Genomic DNA, 21,109 nt, shown 5'->3' on the forward strand with positions numbered 1-21,109 from the left:
TAGCCGGTGAACGCAGTTCCTCATTGCAGCAGCCACAGTCTGGGAAGACGGCGTCCAAAAGGTATGATGCGATCTTACACCCCTCCACCTGGGAACATCTTTTGTATAATCTACTAATTTTGCCCATTTATCCCATAGAGGGACACCAAACACTCTCCTGTATATACCTCTCACAAAAGGATAACACAGGTAACGCACACTATGCTGAGCAGCTCTACTATATGACCCAGTACTTGTTTTCAATCCTGACTCATACTACCTCTCTTAGATTATAGCAAGCTTCTGTTGGCCAATTACTCCCTGCAACAAGTGGTGGTTAATAATCTAGACTGCTCCAAGGTACCGTTGTTTTATACTGTACACTTATGACCACACATATGTACAACAATCCTAAATATGCTCTACTCATGTTTCTTTTAAGGAACCACATTTTGTAAGGATTACCACAGGACATCCAAAAAATCATAACCTATATGTGGAATCTAAAAAGGTATTTCTGCTGTCACATAATTCTCACTATAGCCCCAATGATTGGCTGACCATCCACGTCTCTTGTTCTATAGGACAAACAGCGTGACATTGTAACCAAGAATATCACATCCAGAACAGGTTTCTGCATCACGCTCATTGTTATTGGAATAAAGATATACTGTAATACCAGGTAGCTGGTTTATCCACTACATATCCTATAGATACCTATGGTAAACCTTTTCTGGTTAAATCCATTAAGACTCTCTATCCTATACTACAGGGACCACAACCCCAAATGTTCCATGAACACACCCATTAGATCTCTCCAGAGCAGACGCAACCTGAGATACCTTTCCCACCAGGTAATCCATTCAATATATACACTTTGACCATAGGTTCCTTTACTTTATATGTTGGTCTACCACCTATTCAATTCTTTACCTTTATTTACAGGAATTGCTTTCTGTGACCAATAGAGAAAAAAACAATACCCAGAGTGTTCCCTCTTCTCTATTCCTTTTTTTGCATTCACTCCTTGCACCTTTGGAAACTAGTTCCCTCACTTCTATGGAGGTAGGTGTTACATTCCTCATCCTCACTACTGTCGCTTTTTGATCTACGGTAACTTACTATATAATGTTGCATCTCATATGTCCAAGGATTTAATGTAGACATGGAAAAAATTCCTTCCCTGAGATAGAAAGTTTTTTCCTTTTTTCTAATGATGTATAAATGTAAATATATGTAAATAATTCTTTTTATCTATGTATGTTGATTCTATCTTATTTTGCCCTCTTTACAGTGTAATACGGCGTGAAGAAGGCCGATGTTAAGGCCGAAACGTCCCACCATATGTATTATTGTTACTACTTTTTCGTCTACCTATAGCATTGAAAAATCACTGAAAAAATAAAAATACAAAAAAAATTTTTTGAAAAACAAATTTGTTGGTCTTTATATATGCCTCATTTCGAGTAGAGAGTGCAGTGTCTATATTGTACGTGACGCAAAGTTGTCGCTGGCGGGGAGGACGCCACTGCTGCGCTTGCTAACACTCGGGTCCGGCGCTGCTGCGGCTGCTGCTGCTCGGTGGCTCGAGCGGTGGGCCGGATCCAGGGACTCAAGCGGCACTCCTCGCCCGTAAGTGAAAGGGGTGGTTGGTTTGGGGGATTTAGTCCGTGACGCCACCCACGGGTTGTGGTGAAGGTAGGCACCACCACTGCTGGTGATGGGGATCCCGGGAGCGATGGTATGGAGCAGCTGGGATGTTGTTTCCCCCTCCGTGGGTAGGGGTCGGTGGTCCCGGGGCCCGGTGGTGTGACGGGGAGGCAGGGTTGGTGAGGTGCAGGGTTGCAGGGACAGCGCAACACGGTGCCGGATGGCACGGGTGTACTCACTCAGTAAGAGATGCACAAAGTCCTCAGTAAACCAAACGGCTGGATGGACGGGTCCCACAGCTGGCTGCAGTGTCTCTCCCCGGACAGGTGATGGCGGCTGTCTTTCCCTGCACCTTTGTGTACTTGTTTGACTATGGTGGATCCCCAACGGTAGTCCGCTCCCTGGTGTATGGATGCCGGAGGAGCCAGTTTGCCCGCAGGCGCTGGCCCTTGGGTCTCTAGCCTTAAGTGGTAGCTGTATACCCTCACGGTGTGGGCAGTTGCCTTCTATCGGGTCTTTGGCTGTTAGGAAGCCCCTGGGGTTCCTGTCACACTCGGATTTGACTGTTGACGGCGACTCCAAGCCTAGTCGTGGTCCGATGGCCCTGCCTGTGTGTGCTGGCTTCACTTCGCTCCCCGGTCGGTACCGGCGGGCCAATGCCCGACCCCGGTCTTACGGTTCCGCGTTGATTCACCACTCCTGCAGACGGCCACCACCGTCTGCCAACCTTGTTGTCCGTGCCTGGGCCACAAACCCAGACACTCTTCACTTCACTCCTCTCACTTCCACCTCCTGGACTAAAACTGTCACTTTTCCTGCCTTCAGGCCTGTGAACTCCTCGGTGAATGGGGCCAACTGCTTGGCTCCGCCCCACCTGGTGTGGACATAAGACCCTGGAGGGAGGCAACAAGGGTTTTGTGTTTGGCTAATGTTGCTGTCTAATGGGGGTGGGGGTGTTTGTGTGTTACCTGTGACGACCTGGCTGGTCCAGGTCGCCACACTATATACAGAGCTCGTCCCAGCGCAGCGCCCAGGAATATGTCCTCTGAAATAAAGCACTGACTGCAGTGGCCCCTGCACTGGCAGCGTTCAAGAAGCAGGTAACAGGGCACCGAGGGAACACAGACAGGTGAGACGAATTTGTCTTTGTTTTTTTTTGCATGTGTGAAGAATGGCACAATATGGGGCACTACTACAGGGTGGAGCATTGCTAGAAGAAGAGGATGAGGAAAAGGGACATTACTATAAGAAGAGGAGAACCAGGAAAGGGGACATTACTACAAGAAGAGGTCCAGGAAAGGGGACATTACTATAAGGAGAGGACCAGGAAAGGGGACCTTACTACAGGATAAGCAGAAGAATGGGCACAACATTACAGAATGGGCACAAGGATGGGGCACATTACTATAGGATGGTCACAATACTACAGGATGGGCATACTTTAATACAATATATGTGAGGTGAGGTGATTATACTGTCACAGATGAGAGGTAGTATCACTGCTCTATATTTCCAATGCTGGAGAGATCAGTGCTGAGCAGAATACTGACAGCCAATGAGTGTGCAGATGGCGGGGATGGACAGTGAGGCCAGGCGGTGCTAGCTCTCACTGTGAGGTTTGGCAACCAATAAAAGGGAAAAGTCAAGTTTGCTTGAGCTGCAGGTAAAGAAAGTGTCTGCAGAGAATAAAGTGATAATTCAAGAGCAACAAAAGTCAGAAACAAAAAAAAATGTAGGGATGTTTTATTTGACAATACAGCACAGATTAGCTTAAAAAAATTTGGAGTTTATGTCGGACAACTTCTTTAACTCCTTCGCAACCGGCCGATTTTTCGCTTTCCGTTTTTTTTCGCCTTTCTTCTTCAGAGAGACGTAACTTTTTTATTTTTCAGTCAATATGGTCATGTGATGGCTCACAAAGTCAGAGAACAAGGCCTCCGTACCGTCCCACACAATGAAAATGACGTCCACATACCTTATAAAATGGCGAATATATCTCAAATATGGATTGGTGTTCGAGAGAACATACCTGCGTTCAAAGGCCCCCAAAAATATGTTGGCCATGGCACAAGATACGGGGGTACCCATAGCGGTACCCCCGCACTGCAAGTACCATTGGTCCAAAAACATAAAAGCATTTTGCCTTGTGACCAGATTATGTCTATGTGATTTTCTGCCCATGTGGCAGATTTTAAATAGGCAAAACGATAAGGTGTTTGTACATTAGATTCAGGGAGCACTACAATTCAATTGCATCCGGAAAAGGGTCACCTAGGTTGATTTCCCATATACGGGACCACCATGATTTGCAGAAATTATTATTACAGATAGAGGCAAAACTAATAATAAACTATGGAGAGCAGGGCGACCTAGGTTTGAATGACCGTGTCGATCTTGCAATATTTTTGTGATAATTGAACTCCCATTTTGTTTTGTTTTTTGTTTTGTTTTTTTTTTTCCTGTACCTCGTGTCTTGGTTTTTTAATGTAAATATCATGATGTTTTGTATTTGCATGCATGATTCATGCAGTTTTAATGTTATGTCATTCCCCATTGTTTTTAACGTGGTTGAGATGTAACCTGTATGCACTCCTATAAAAGGGGTTGTGTTCTACTACCACTTGTGGACTCGTGGAAGTCTAATGAATAGGCAAAACGGCCGTCATCCATAGCAGGAGCTGGCATACAGGTTGCCTCCAGCCTTTTACCTTGCACCTGTTTGAATAAAGTTTCCAGCACAGCGAAGGAGTGCGGTCCTCTTTCTTACCTTATCATCATCCTTGGATCTTGTTTTGTGACACGCACCCCACTCTGGACTGACTTACCGGTAAGTAAATACCCCGGGCATATGCAGTACCGCAGGTGAAAGGCAGTGGTGCACGACCATTCTTCATTTGTGCATGTATTCTGGACTCTCGCTACAGGTCTGTTTTGCACACTGCTTTGTTGTCACGAGAGTTTACTTCAGTGGAACGGTACCTTTTGCATTACTACGCCGACATGGAGGTTACTGAGAGCTGTGATGATTCACCACCTGGTGCTACAGGTTTGCAGGCTGGACGGGCCGACGCCAGTTCCTTCTTTGGGGAATGTAATACCAAGAAGGACACTGAGGTACTTGGGATGAAGACACTGGAATATCACATACAAAACCTTGCTGAGAAGGAGGTGAGGTTGTTTTGGACAATACAGTCACTGCAATCTTATGTGGAATGCAACCGGGTCCCACGGGGTCTCCGGATTATAAAGACCCTCTCCCATTTCCAGGAGGACAGTGTGTTTACCCAGCAATGGGAGGAAATTCAATTTAAGTGTTCCAAAAAATTGTTACATTTAGTACTTAAGAAAAATGAGGAAGATTATGCTGTTTTAGTCACTGAACTTGATTTGAAACATGATACTCGTATGCGGATGTCTAATGATGAGTGGATGTCATTTTGTCAGAAATTAGATAAAAAACTGGTGATTGTGCAAACTGAGATAAAAAACAGGAAAAGGGAGAAGTTCCTGAGGGATAAGAGAGATTATGAGAAAAAACTGATTTTTTGCTGGACTAAGGACAAGGCTAAAAACTATAGACAGAAGTCCTATATTAAATGGAAAGGCACTGGTGGCTCTAACAGAGGATACTGGACCACGGACTCGGAATCTAGTGGTTCTGAGGACATGATACCAGGGCCCTCTAGTATAGCACCTGCCCTACCTAGACCTGCCGCCCCTTTAGAAAACGCACCCGATGGGGGGTGGGAAGAGGCGGAAGAGGCAGAGTCCACAAGAGGAAATCTGTCTCTTGGAGGAATTGAATCGAGACCTCCAATCTCCCCCTGATTCAATCATCAATTTGTCTTCGCATACGTTGTCCCCGGATATGATTTTTGTATTATCTAAAGGGTTCAAATTTTGCATTCTTGAGGAGTTTGACTTTGCAGACTTTAAAGTGGATTTATTTAAGGCTATCAGGAAGATCCACTTATATAAACATTTTCAAGTGGCACCCAGCACGTCTGGCATGATTTCAGAGGGGCATTTACCTTGTGTGGTGGATAATGATGTGTTTGATATCACCGGGGCATTTGACTCAGCCACGGTCCACGATACAGGACTGAGTCTGAATGAACCCGAAGTGGTATCACACCCTGAGTTAATTACTGCTGCCAGTGTGATTTTCTGCCCATGTGGCAGATTTTACATAGGCAAAACGATAAGGTGTTTGTACGTTAGATTCAGGGAGCACTACAATTCAATTGCATCCAGAAAAGGGTCACCTAGGTTGATTTCCCATATACAGGACCACCATGATGGTAACCCGGACATTTTATGCTTCGCAGGCCTCATGAAGGTCACCCTCCCTCCTCAGGGGGTGATTTACAGAAATTATTATTACAGATAGAGGCAAAACTAGTAATAAACTATGGAGCGCAGGGTGACCCAGGTTTGAACGACCGTGTCGATTTTGCAATATTTTTGTGATAATTGAACTCCCATTTTGTTTTTTTTGTTTTTTTTATTTTTTGTTTTTTTTTCCTGTACCTCGTGTCTTGGTTTTCTAATGTAAATATCATGATGTTTTGTATTTGCATGCATGATTCATGTAGTTTTAATGTTATGTCATTCCCCATTGTTTTTAACGTGGTTGTGATGTAACCTGTATGCACTCCTATAAAAGGGGTGGTGTTCTACTACCACTTGTGGACCCGTGGAAGCCTAATGAATAGGCGAAACGGCCGTCGTTTATAGCAGGAGCTGGCATACAGGTTGCCTCCAGCTTTTTACCTTGCACCTGTTTGAATAAAGTTTCCAGCACAGCAAAGGAGTGCGGTCCTCTTTCTTACCTTATCATCATCTTTGGATCTTGTTTTGTGACACGCACCCCGCTCTGGACGGAATCACCGGCAAGTAAATACCCCGGGCATATGCGGTACCACAGGTGACAGGCAGTGGTGCACGACCATTCTTCATTTGTGCATGCTGAGCAATATTGTGTTTCCGCTCCCTTCAAAGATTTTCTATTGGGTTTAGGTCTGGAGGCTGGTTAGGCCACTCCAGGACCATGAAAAGCTTGTTATGGAGCAAATCCTTAGTTGCCCTTGCTGTGTGTTTTGAGTCATTGTCATGCTGGAAGACCCAGCCATGAGTCATCTTTAATGCTCTTGCTGAGGGAAGGAGGTTGTTGTTAAAAATTTTTGCGATTCATGACCCCATCCCTCCTCCCTTTAATGTGGTACATCATGTCCCCTTTGCAGAAAAGCATTCCCAAAGTATGATGTTTCCACCCTCATGCTTCACGGGTGGGATTGTGTTCTTGAAGTTGTACTTATCCTTCTTCCTCCAAACACGGTAAGTGGAGTTGATGCCAAAAAGTTCTATTTTGGTCTCATCTGACCATGTAACCTTGTACCATGCCTCCTCTGGATCATCCATATGGTCACTGGTGAATTTCATGGTAATATTCAAGACCAAGTCCTGGTGTGTAGTTCTGAGCTGATTCCTGACGTTTCTCAGAATCATCCTTAACCCATAAGTCGAGATCTTGCATGTAGCTTCAGACCAAGTAAAATTGACAGTCATCTTATGTTTCTTCCATTTTCTAAGAATTGTGTCAACAGTTGTTGCCTTCTCACCAAGCTGCTTGCCTATTATCCTGTAGCCCATCACAGCCAGGGCTACAATTTTATCCCTGTTGTCCTTAGTAAGCGCTTTGGTCTTTGACATGGTGAAGAGGTTGGAGTGTGCTTGATTGAGTGTGTGAACAGGTGTCTTTTATATATGAGTTCAAAAAGATGCTATTAATACAGGTAATAAGTTTAGAGTAGGAGGCCTTTTTTAAAAAAACCAAAACACCAGGTCTGTGAGAGCCAGAATTTTTGCTGCTTGGTAGGTGATCAAATGCTTATTTCAAGCAATAAAATGCAAATAAACTATTTTGAAATCAAGCAATGTGTTTTTTTTCTGGATTTTTTTATTTTGACTCTCACAGTTAAACTTTATATAGCATATGTACCGCCACGCTCGCAGCAGCCAAGCTGCTCGGATCCGGACCTTCTGTTGGTGGCTCGAGGGTCCTGGGACCCGGGGGTCTCGCGGTCACTCCGATCAAAAAGGGGGGGTTATGGTTGTGGATTTAGGACGTATATGTACGGGCTGAGTCGTATTAAGTTCGTGACGCCACCCATGGTATGTGGTGAGGTTGGACACCACCGCTGCAGTTACGGGGCAACCGGGGGAGGTGTTGTGCAGCAAGTTGTTAACCCCTCTGTGGGCCGGGATGGTGGCCCCGGGACCCGTTGGGGTTTTTGGTGCAGGGAGATGGGCGACCGCAGGGTGCTGGTGTACTCACTATTGAAGGAAACACAAGAGTCTCTGGTAAACCAAGGTGATGATGGTCGGTGCCCGCAGCCGGCTGCGTTCTGGTCCCCCACCCGGCTGGTGGTCTCTGTCTTTCTCCGGCACCTTTGTAAGATGGTGGACTGCCTGTGCTTGCAACTTCAGGAGTCCGCTCTCGGCTGGATGTGGCCTAAGGAGCCCTTGCCCGCAGACGCTGGCCCGTGGGATCTCTGAGCCCTGGTGGTGGCCTTCTATCCCCCTCAGTGGGTTATTGTCTTCTAATAGCGACTTTGGGTGGGACAGGACCTCTAGTCCTGGCCTCAATCGGTAAATTAACTGGTTCCAGTCGCTTCTGGTTCCTGCTTCAGGGTCCGAGTACCCCCCTGTGTGCTCCGGTTTCCGAGTCGGTTACATAGTTACATAGTTACATAGTTATTTAGGTTGAAAAAAGACCTAGGTCCATCTAGTTCAACCTTCCTCCACCAGTTCTACATTTACCCTGTCCCGGTCCACTTCGGTTCCACCGAGCCGTCTTCCCGGCTCCTGCAGACGGAGACTGCCGTCTGCCTTCTAGTCACTGGCACCAGGGCTCCTATCCTGGCGCTGTTCAATTTGGGGTATTCGCCTCTGCTGGAGCTGCACCGAGCTCCAGCCCACTCTCCTTTCCAACTTGAACTCTAACAGAATCTGCCTACTTTCCCGCCCTCGGGCCATCTAGACTTCTTGGTGGGCGTCTTCCAACCGTCTGGTTCCGCTCCCTGGTGTGTCCATCTAGCCCTGAGGGGGGTGACTAGGGTTTTAAAGGTTGGCTGATGTCACCTGTGAGGGAAGATGTAGTGTAGGGGCCTATATATGACTACCTGGCCCGGCCAGGGCGTCACACATACTCAGTGCCTTTTGGTGTGCAATTTCTTCAAGTGTTGCTAGAATGCATGGTAAGCTCTATTAGAATAAGTGCACATCTTCACTCTTGCTGTTGCTGAGGTTAATGAAACTCGCAGCTAATCTGTGTGAACGTAGCTTCAGAAGAAGTTCAGGAAGATTTTATAGTATCTGTGGCGCCCCTGTGGTTAGGCGCTACAGGGGAATACAGCACTTTAACATCAAGGTGCAGTGCCCTTTGGTCACAGGTGAAAGAGAGAGCAAACGCAGAATCTTATATTAGATTGAGTAACATTGACTCAGCAGCCCCTACCTTCATATTCCTGGGACTGTTTATATAGTAGGTCCATAGGGGGGTGGAGCCTAGCTGAGTGTGAGACGCGACGTGATTGACAGGATGACTGAGTGACAGTTAGTCAGTTAACAGTCAGTCAGAAAAGAGTGACAAGAAGAGACGAGAGTAAATTGATGACTGAAAGAAGGGCTAGAAATAACATAGGCCCGACGTCCTGAGCAAGGGTACCCCAAAAGAAAAGAAAGACACAGGAAAAGGGGTAACCCAGACGGAAAGGGGATGCTTTAAGTCTGGCGAGAGCCGGCTGAAGAGTTCAGGTCGACACCGGTATAACGGAACCGAGGAGGTTTGTCAGGTTTATCCCCAAATCATTGACCATTAACCTGGGATCTTAAATAAGAGGAGTCCCGGTACCCATTAAGAGTCTGACTACTAACCCCAAGTCGAGTTCACGACGCTGTTGCGGGATAGATAAAGAAACCGTGCAGCATCAGACCCCTGGGAAAACCAGTGATGAGACTAACGAGTGGGTTAAAGAGGGAGTCACAGAGCCCTCAGAGTAGGGACCGAGAAAGAGACAAGGAAAGGTTACCTCAGAGAGAGACTCTGTCATTAAATCTCCTCCGAAACTTGTGACCATTGGCCTTCTGGTAACCAAACTGTTTCTGCTGTGTACTGTGCAAAACAAACCAGATGCCAGTAAAAACGACTTGTTTAAACTGATGTGAATTCAGTGTGTCGTCTCTGCGCCGTTCGACAGGACCCTGCGACATCAGAGAAGAAGGCAGCCATCACCGCTCAGTCGCTTCCCTCCTGGTCAGCGACCCGCCGCCCTGAGGTAAAATAGCTCCACCTGTGGGGAGCTGAGAGATCTTAAGCTGCCATCACCATCGCCTCAGAGGTCGGCCGCGGGCAGCGCTGGTATATCCCGCTTACCAGACACCACAGGTGGCGTCACATATATCCCCAAAATCATCCCTGTACCTTATTCCACAGCCGCAGAGTGAGCACCCAGGGCACGAAGCCAGGACCGACCACCTGTGATAACCCCATCGAGAGTAAAGTATCCGTAGTCCCGGCGCCAGAGTACCCCCCTATCGAAAACCCTGATGGTCGACTAATATCCATTGACCTGAACTTGTTTTTCACCTGACCAGGCTTTGGCTCCCTTTTCCTTTCGCTTCTTCCTCTATGTTAGTGTAAATTCGGTTTATATAGAAAATACTGTGGAACAGAAGCAAAAAATAGGGTTTTACCAGGTAAGGCACCGTTAAGAAAAGGAAATCACATTACCTATTAGGGTTGTGCCAGTCACAAACCCCTAATTGCACGTTTAGAAGTTGTCGACAGCCGCAGCCCCAGATTGAGAGTTAAAGCCGTGAGGAAGGGAAGATTGGATTTATGCTGCAATATTACCAGAGGAAACGATGTTGATTATTTCATCTTTTATTCTTTGTTCAGGTCAATGCTTTCCAGAGAGTCTTCTTCATCAGGACATCAAAGAAATAAACAGTCTACTACAGAGGAGGAAAAACCTATATATATATATACCGTATATATATATATATATATATATATATACATATACTGATACGTGAGAGGACCGCCCACTTTTTTTCAAATACTGGCCAGTGCGATAAAGAGATGAAATAATCAACATCGTTTCCTCTGGTGATAGCACGGCTAAAAACACGGTCTTCCCTTCCTTACGGCTTTAAATTAGGTTTATCGGAAAGCCTTGTAAGGCCAACTCACACAGAGATCTGTTGATGGGGAATTAAGCAGAATAGTAATCAGATGTTACATGTCTGTCAGGAATTTGCTTCTGCTCTTCTCCAGCCAGATCTCCAACATCTTGTCTGCTATTCCTAACTTCCATGATGACTGTTGTTTCCAAGCTCAGCCCTGTTTATTGGATGTTGGAAACACCAACCTTTCACCAGCCTCAGGGTTTCAATTGCAAAAATTCCAGTTAGCATATTTCACTGCAATTACTGGAAGATACCTATACCTACCTATGATTAACTTCTGCTCTTTGCTCAATCATATTTTTGGCTTAAATTGTCCATGACACCAGATCATATTATAGCTGAACCCCATAGAAAATCATTGATGGGAATTTCAGAAGGCTGTTGCAGTACTCAAAACAAAGAATAGTAATGACTTGGAGACCATTCCCTATGAGGAAATGCTAAGACTTCTCAGGAACACTGCCAGAAGCAGATGTCTAGTCATCATATTTGTAGCAGGTCATAACAGCCAAAGGTGCTGTACTAAATATACTTTACATAAAGAGGTTGAATTATTCCAAGACTGCAGTGTAGCACCCCTGAAACCATCAGGGTGCTTCAAGGTTCTGCATCCCCACAAGGATGCAGGGCCTACCCCCTTAGGGACCCAGAACCCCAGTGCCGGTACCAACAAAAACCCAGGTAATCCCAGTTTTCCCAAACAATCCCCCATACAATGGTACCCAGCTAGGGTGGGACCAATGGATGGCTGCCTAGAGGTGGATCCAATCTAGTCCACTAGTTGACTAGGTGGGAGGGGTGGACTGTGGGCAGAGGAAGTCAGTAGTCAGTCTAAGAGAGACAGATGAAGTGGAGAGGAGTAAAGGTGGACATGAGGAGACATTCTGACTCGGATTAACGGTGACCTGGTACCCAGGAGAAGTGGTTGCTGGTGGAGTACAGTGGAGTACTCCTGGAACTACACACCACCGGGGTACAGGATCCTAGGACAGGAAAGAGCTCCAGTACGACCTGTTAAGACCTGTACAGCAAGGGGACCATCAAGGACCTTGCTGACCCTAAAGAATGCGAAGATTCAGTAGCAATGGGAGAATCGGAAACAGGACCAGAGACTCCAACCCCACAGGGTTCATGCTACCGTCAGGCGGACAGAAATGTACAAACCACAGAACGGGGACCCCCAGTTGTTCCATACTATGGGGACCCACTTACCAGAGACAGGTGCTGGGGAAGAAGGTACCAGAGAACCAAACTGGCACTGGGACGAAGGGGACCTGGAGGCCTAACCAGCTGGTTTCAGGCAACCAGTTAATATCTACCAGCAGTGACTAAGTCAGTTGCACTGAACTCCTGTGTGGACTACCTTCTTCCGACGCCCACTGCACCACACACCCTCTGGGGCAAAACCCTACTTGCGGATGGTCTACCATTCTAGCTTGCATTACCACCTGCCCCAGTAGAGACATCCTGCAGCGGCGGATCCCTACACTTAGCCGCAACACCACAAGTGGCGTTACATGTGAACATTATCTTATTCTCCCCTTTAAATATCCCCATTACATAAAGGGCCCAGGGCATGGAATCGGGTAACAGCCACTACCGTGATTTCCCCTAAACCTGTACTACCCTGCACCGAGTACCCCATATCCCTGGGTGCTACAGCAGTAGTTATCAAAAGTGGCATCAGGAGGTTGACCAAACATAATAAAACCAAGAAAAATGAGATTAAAAAGTGTAAATGATAAATCAGGGTCAAAGTGGCCACCCTTAAGGACGTCACTATATAACGCTGATATCACTGAGCTCATACAGAAAGGAAATTGTCCGGCAACATTGCTTCCAAGGTAACAAAAACTTCAAATTTATTGTGGACAATTAAAATCAAACCATGACAGGAAAAAGAAGATAAAAAATCTACTAGGGATATACAAAACGTGTTTCCACCGGGCGAGCCGTCTTAACCATTATACATTCCCAGTCCAAGTGCAGTGATTAAATACAGCTGGCAAAGGAGTGGTGTGAAACCAACACACCCAGAACAATCAAAATCACCTGATACATGGTTACAAACATATGAAAAGCAAACATCTCATACAAAATAAATCAATAAATATAATACATATCCGATTTGATGCTCAGACCTCCTGGAGATCTGGACTCTAAATCAAAGATCCACTTCGTTTCTCTATACCTTAGAAGCCGCAATCTGTCTCTTCCTCGCTTGGGAGTTCTCACTTTCTCCAATGCGGTAGCCCATAACATGCTAACATCTCCTGAATGGGTCCGCTAAGATCCTGATAGACTGCGGGTGGTCTTGTTCTAAGGACCCTTCCTTTTATATATATATATATATATATATATATATATATATATAGCATGGTGGGCTGGAATTATTTTTCTTGACTGTTTCTAACTACTTAGTGGCAGGTATCTGCCTCGCTACAACATATAAAAAAATGCTGCTATGCTCGGCTTATTTCTTTAACTATGGAATTCATTTTTTAAACTTAGCTCATGACCAAATGGCCTGTGTGATACTTTAATTCTTGCTGTAAAGAATAATGGAATCATCTTGCATTTTATTGTTTTTATGCAGTTCTGTGTGTTATATTGAAACATATAAATACCTTTATATTTAAAAACGATGTAAAATATTTTTCTTAATTTATATATTAATTTACCTAAATATAACATATATTTGTCATGAGAGTAAATGTGAACTATAACATCTGTCACACTGCCTCTAGTGGTATAGGGAGCAACAACATGCTTTACCATACGCACATTATTAGCAATGCAGTTGGTGTAGCATCGGAGTCTCCTGTTGTGCATATTTACACCTCTCTGGCAAATATAGGTCAATTAGGTCTGGTCTGGAGATGTTGCTATGTAACAATTATGCATATTCATATTAGATCATCAGCAAAGGCTAAAGAAATAGGGTCATTGAGAAATGTTACCAGATCCTGCAAAGCATCTGTCTCGAAATTTCTCTTTTGTTCATAGCACACACTATTGCCAAAAGCATGGTTCATAAATAGTCAGTAAAATCAGGATTCTGCATTTTACAACAGTCTTTTGTGAGTACAGTGAATAATACAAGAGATCAATAGCTTAATTGGCAAAGTGGATGCAAAACTCTCACCTAAACAGCATCTGTCCCTCGAGCGTAGTTAGAATGGAACTATGAAGTGCTAAACCCTAAACCCTTGGCTTTATATATATATATATATATACATATATATATATATATATATATATATATATATATGTATGTATATATATATATATATATATATGTATCCGGTATGTATATAGTATATGTGTGCGTGTGTGTGTGTATATATATAGATATATATATATATATATATATATATATATATATATATATATACATGTATATATATATATATATATATATATATATAAAAAGGGAGAGAGAGAGATAGCATACAATATATGCAGTGTTTTGCATAATTGAGATGTTGGAAAAGTGCACCTCTGCCAAAAGCTTGGAGTAAGGGCAGCATCTTCTCTTTCAATATAGAGCAGCTCATGACTTCATGATACCATTATTATTGAGTGAATAGTAACTAGTCATGTTCGGATTATTTGTAATGAATCCCAAAGTTCTATTCCAGTGTTAGTCATAAATAAGAACTTAATGCAAATAAATGGGGGACCTGAGCTTTATTCTTGAAGATTTTCTAGAAAAATGCTCAGGTTCCTCATTAACTTGCATTAGGTTAGTTATTTGTGTGATGAATACCGAAATAGGATTCATTATGAATAATCCGAAGACAAATAGTTACTATTCATTCATCACTAGATACAATCAATGAAATATACTGTAGCTCCTTGATACCAGCAGCTCTCATACAGCCCCACAGAAGTACACTGCCACCACCATTCTTCACTGTAGGCACTATACATTTTTCTTTATATTGCTCACCTTTGTGATGCCATACAGTTTTGGAGCCATCAGTTTAAAAAACATTTATCTTGGTCTCATCATTACAGAATATAGAGTTCCAGTAATCCTCATATTATTTAGCATGGGCCCTGGTAAATTGAAGACAGGCTTTCTTGTGCATGGGCTTTAGGAGAAGCTTCCTTCGTGGATGACACCCATGCATGCCTTTCATCTCCAGTGAACACCGTATTGTGTCATGAGAATTCCTACTAGTTCAGCTTTCTAATTCTTTAGCTAACTGCAGTGAACTTGTATGTTGATTTCCTTTAACCCGTCTCATCAGAAGATGCTCCTGTTCAGATGTCAACTGTCATGGTTGGCGTGGACATCTTTGTGAGATGATTGCAATTCCATCTTTGTTAAATTTTTGTATTACATTTGCTACAGTATTCTGCCTGACAAGTAAAGCTTTGCTGATCTTTTTGAAGCCTTCACTTTTCTTGTGTAAAGAAATAGGAAAGGGTTTTCTTTGTTAAGTAATGCCCTTTTATTGTTAACTATCTGCTACACACCTGTTTAAAGGGAATCTGTAAATAGGTATTGTACTCACTTAATCTGAGAGCAGCAAAGCATAGTGACAGAGACCCTGATTCCAGTGATGTGTTAGCTACTGGGCTGATTGCTGTAGTATTGGTAAAATCACAGTTTTATCAGAGGAAGATTATCATTAAAGCTTCTGCTATGTAGTAAAGCATATTCAGAGGTCTTCTATAATTAGTAGATTTTTTTGAGTACTCTATGCATGGCCAGAAAACTGCCAATAAGTGGCGAGTGGGGGATGGGCTATACAGAGCTTAGCATTCATTGAACTGGTAGATCTGCAGCAGAAGGTAAAATGGAATTTATCAAAATGACACCAAGAAGCTCAGCAAGTGTCACATCGCAGAAATCAGGGTCTGTGCACCTACATTTTGATGCTTTCAGATGGGAAAGAAAAAGCGATTTTCTTTTTTGAATAGTTATACGTATCTGTGGTTGAATTCTTGTTAATTTTGTAGTCTAAACATTAGCTTGCCTCCTCAGACTTTCATTGGACTATGCTCATTTATACGACACGGTCTTGAATTAAATTGTTGGGAAAATTATTTTTTGTGCAAAGTAACAAACCTAATATAATGTATGTAAATATAAATGCAAGCAGTTACGGGGTTATGAACTTGACATGTTCTGAGCTTTGTTTGTAAGTTGGAAAAGGGCCAAGGGGGAAAAACCAAAACTTACCTCCCCGCTGTGGGCTCCAGCCACCTAAATGATTGTTGCTGGTCTTTTCCTTTCCATTGTTGTGCTCTGCATCCCAGGCCTCTTCACTGTACACCAGGACGTAGGCAGTGCCCATACCTTGGAGGTTAACTCCATAACAACCAAGGATGTAATGGGCCTCATTGTGGTATATATGTCCCCCATTCTGGGCCCCTTCCTGCTAAATATGTCTCCCATCCTGGTATTTGTGTCCCCCCTCCTGGTGTGTATGCCACCTATCCTGATATATGTCCCCATCATGGGCCCCTTACTGGTATATATGCCCCAAATGCTGAACCTTTTCCAGGTATATATGTCTACCATCCTGGGCCTCATCCTAATATATATGTCACCATCCTGGTATATATGTTCCCCATCCTGCTATATACAGTACAGACCAAAAGTTTGGACACACCTTCTCATCTCTAGAACAACTATTAAGAGGAGACTTTGTGCAGCAGGCCTTCACAATAAAATAGCTGCTAGGAAACCACTGTTAAGGACAGGCAGCAAGCAGAAGAGACTTGTTTGGGTAAAGAACACAAGGAATGGACATTAGACCAGTGGAAATCTGTGCTTTGGTCTGATTAGTCCTAATTTGAGATCTTTGGATCCAACCACCGTGTCTTTGTAGAAAAGGTGAACAGATGGACTCTACATGCCTGGTTCCCACCGTGAAGCATGGAGGAGGAGGCATGATGGTGTGGAGGTGCTTTGCTTGTGACACTGTTGGGGATTTATTCAAAACTTAAGGCATACTAAACCAGCATGGCTACCACAGCATCTTGCAGCGGCATGCTATTCCATCCGATATGCGATTAGTTGGACCATCATTTGTTTTTCAACAGGACAATGACCCCAAACACACCTCCAGGCTGTGTAAGGGCTATTTGACTAAGAAGGAGAGTGATGGGGTGCTACGCCAGATGACCTGGCCTCCACAGTCACCAGACCTGAACCCAATCGAGATGGTTTGGGGTGACCTGGACCGCAGAGTGAAGGCAAAAGGGACAACAAGTGATAAACATCTTTGGGAACTCCTTCAAGACTGTTGGAAGAACATTTCCGGTGACTACCTCTTGAAGCTCATCAAGAGAATGCCAAGAGTGTGCAAAGCAGTAATCAAAGCAAAAGGTAGCTACTTTGAAGAACCTAGAATTTAAGACATTTTCAGTTGTTTCACACATTTTTAAGTATTTCATTCCACATGTTTTCATTCATAGTTTTGATGTCTTTAATGTAAATCTACAATTTTTAGAGTAATGAAAATAAAGAAAACTCTTTGAATGAGAAGGTATGTCCAAACTTTTGATCTGTACTGTATGTCCCTTATTCTAGGCTTCATCATGATAAATATATCCCCCATCCTGGTATAGGTATCCCCCATAATGGTATACATGTCTAACATCATGGGCCCCATCCTGGTGTATATGTCCCCCATCCTTGTATATATGTCCTCCATCCTTATAGATATGTCATCTATTCTGGTTTATATTTCCCCCATCCTGGTATATGTGTCTGAGGCTGTGTACTGCCCATTCACATCATTAGACGGCAGAAGTGCAATAACCAGCCGTGGCTGCCATCAGAAAGTGGGGCAACTTCAGGACTGAGCATGTCGGTCTCACTGCTAACGTAGCTGTCACTGAAACAGCTAATCGGCGGGGATGCGTGGTGTCAGAACCCAGCCGATCAGACATTGATGACGTATCCTAATAATAGGCCATCAATGTAAAAGTAGTGAATAACTATAAAAAAAACTATAGATCTCAGAATACAGCATTTCAAAAATATTTTTGCTCATTAAAATGTTGAGCTTGAAGAAAGAAGCAAAGTCTTCAGCTGAGATGAGAGGAGAGGGAGGTGGTGCTGAAGGAAGAAGGAGAGAATTGAAAGTGTTGAATAGCTGCTTAGGGTTGTGAGAGAGAGAAGATATGAGGGATGAGAAGTAGGTTTGTTTTGCAGCAGTGAGTGTGGACTTGAAGGTGGTGAGGGACTCTTTAAATGCAATAAATTGCTCAGTGGAATGAGACCTCTTCCATCTGCGCTCAGCAATTCTGGAAGCCCGTCTCAGTTCTTTAGTATGATTCGTTTGCCAGGATTGCCTGTTGATTGTGCAGGTTTTGGTGTGTGTGAGGGGGGCAGCTGATTCAATAGCTTCAGAGATTATATTGTTGTATAAAGTTGCAGCAGCATCTGCATCGTGTAAAAAAGCAATATCTGTGAGAGGGAGAAGGGACTGAGAAAGAGCTTGTAAGTCAAGGTGTTTGATATTTCTGTGAGGGTGTGAAAGTTTGTGGAGGGGGGTTGTGTACTTGGAGAAGAGAGGGAAGAGAATGTGAGTAGGTTGGGGTCAGACAGGAGGAGAGGTGAGTTAGAGAGGTTAGATAGGGAACAGAGGCGAGTGATGATGAGGTCCAGGGTGTGGCCATCTTTGTGAGTAGCTGCAGAAGACCATTGGGTGAGGCCAAAGGAGGAAGTGAGTGTTAGAAGTTTGGAGACAGATGAGTGGGACGTGTCAATGGGGATGTTGAAGTCACTCATGATGATGGTGGGGATGTCGGTGGAAAGGAAATGTATTAGCCAAGTGGTGAAATGATCAAAAAAGGCAGTGGCTGGCCCTGAAGGGCGGCAAATGACAGCTAGTGGAAGGTTGGAGGGGGCATAGATGCGTACAGAGTGCACCTTAAAAAAGGAGAGAGTAACAGAGGGTGGTAGTGGAATTGATGTAAAGGAGCATTAGCCAGACAGGAGCAAGCCAACTCCTCCACCATGCTTGTTACTGGGGCGGGGAGTGTGAGAGAGTTGAAGACCGCCATAAGAAAGTGCAGCAGGAGAGGCTGTGTCAGAGGGGGTGAGCCAGGTTTCTGTAATGGCAAGGAAGGAAAGTTTATTAGTGATGAAAAGATCATGAATGTAGGATAGTTTGTTGCAGACAGAGCGAGCGTTCCATAGAGCTCCTGTTAGTGGGGCTGGGGGAGCGGGGGCTGGGTGAATGGGTATGAGGTTAGAAAGGTTGTGAAAATTTGTGATAGGTTGCGGATGAGGGTTTGAAGTAACAATAGGGATGTGGTGAGGAGGACCAGGATTTGGAGAGATATCTCCAGCAGTGAGGAGAAGAAGTGAGAGTGTTAGTAGGTGGGAGCAGAAGAGACCATGAGATGGTCGTGTGCGTCTGGGGACACTGGGTGAAATGTGGAGGAAAATATCTGAGGCGAAGGTGAGATGGGTGGGGAGGATAAAAGGGAGAGATGAAAACTTCATTACTGGGTTAAGGGATCATTGGGGGCGGTAGAAAGTGAAGTAGTATAGGGTTGAAAGTGAAGAAAAACACAAAAATTGTTTACAGAGTCTATGTATCCAGTTACCTTCTGGTCACTTCTGGCCCAATTCCGGCCTAATTCAATGCATCATACTTATGTGGTGCATACTTATCTTGGTGCAGACGAAAAGTCTTGTGCAGACCTTTAGTTGCCCCAATATTTAGTGCCCCACTAATGTACATGCTCAGTATAGAGCACAGGATAAATGAGAACAGATCTAAAATGTTCTGTACCCAAATTGCCACCAAACTGCATTCAACTGTCATGACCTAGGACGGCTTCCCTGCTGCTGGTTAGACCCAGCTCTGGCCTGGACATGTCAGGGGTTAACTTCCCTTGCCTGGTTCTGGATCCCAGGACGCTATATATTGCCTCTCCACCTATGGGTCAGTGCCAGTGATATTTCTGCCTTATAGCTTGTACACTGGCTCTGGTGAGTGTTCCCGATCTGTTCTGCCTCCCTGCTACTGCGCCCTGACCTGTACACTCCCCGTTCGTCTGCCTGTCCTGGTCCCTGACTTCCCTCTCCTGTCTGTTGCTTGTGTTTTCCTCTGCATACCTGATCTCCCGGCTTCCGACTCGGTTCTGTTTTCTGACTTTGATATTGATCCTCCCTTTGCAGTGACTCGACTTTCCTGGCTAAGACCCTGAGCATTTGACTACTCTATTGCCCTCTGGTGGCTTGCCTGTTAACTGCCTGCTAAAGTTACTCTGCTGAACTTCAGTTGCCTTTCCGTTACAGTGTTTCTTTGTCTCTCCTTCACTACTCTGCTGCCACCTAGTGGGGATTACGCTGTACAACGTCTTACTAGCCTTTGTACAGTGTGACACAATTCAACTCATAAAAAACAAAGTACCAACTCAGGTTCGTCATCTGTTAACAGAAATATTGGAGGCTGCTCTGGACAAGCACTTTGGCTCACCTTCAAAAAGAAATCCAGTAAAATCTACAGTAACGAATCCATATGCACCCTTCCTTTCTAAGCACCACAATAAGTCTAAACCACAGTTAGCGTCCACATGTTTGATGCTGTGGTAGTGAGGAGGAGAGCCCACTTAATTTTCAAAATGTGTGTCTCCAGAAGCATGAACTGGACAAAATATTCGGGCACTATAATCTACTGGGCACTACAAGGGCATATTTGCAATTTTGAATTCTGCAACAGAGGTTTTTTTTCCAGAGGGAATATCATCACTACACCCATTTATGAATTCACAGAAGGGTGTAATTTTCAAAATATGGCCACTTGAGGGGGTTTCTGCTACTTTGGTACTTAGGGGATCTGCAAATGAAGTCTGCAAACTATTTTAGGAAAATCTGTGCTCAAAATGTCACAAACCGCTCCTTGTACTCATTGTACAGTCATATATGAAGTATATAAGCTTTTCGGAAAAATTGTGTAACACATTTTATGAGGCCTTTTTTTACCTTTTCCCCTTGTGGAAAGTGGAAATCTGAGGATACAACAATAATATAGTTGTCAAAATATAATTATTTTGTCTTCATTGCCCAATAGAATAAGATTTTGTGACACACCTGTGGTGTCAATATGCTCACTGCGCCACTAGACGAATTCACTGAAGGGTGCAGTTTACAAAATGGGGTCACTTCTGGGGGATTTCTGCTGTTCTGGCACCTCAGGGGCTCTGCCAATGGGACTATAAACTTTATTATCACTTCAATAAAACCAGC

The sequence above is a fragment of the Anomaloglossus baeobatrachus genome, chromosome 4, assembly GCF_048569485.1.
Source record: "Anomaloglossus baeobatrachus isolate aAnoBae1 chromosome 4, aAnoBae1.hap1, whole genome shotgun sequence".
Classification (NCBI taxonomy): domain Eukaryota; kingdom Metazoa; phylum Chordata; class Amphibia; order Anura; family Aromobatidae; genus Anomaloglossus; species Anomaloglossus baeobatrachus.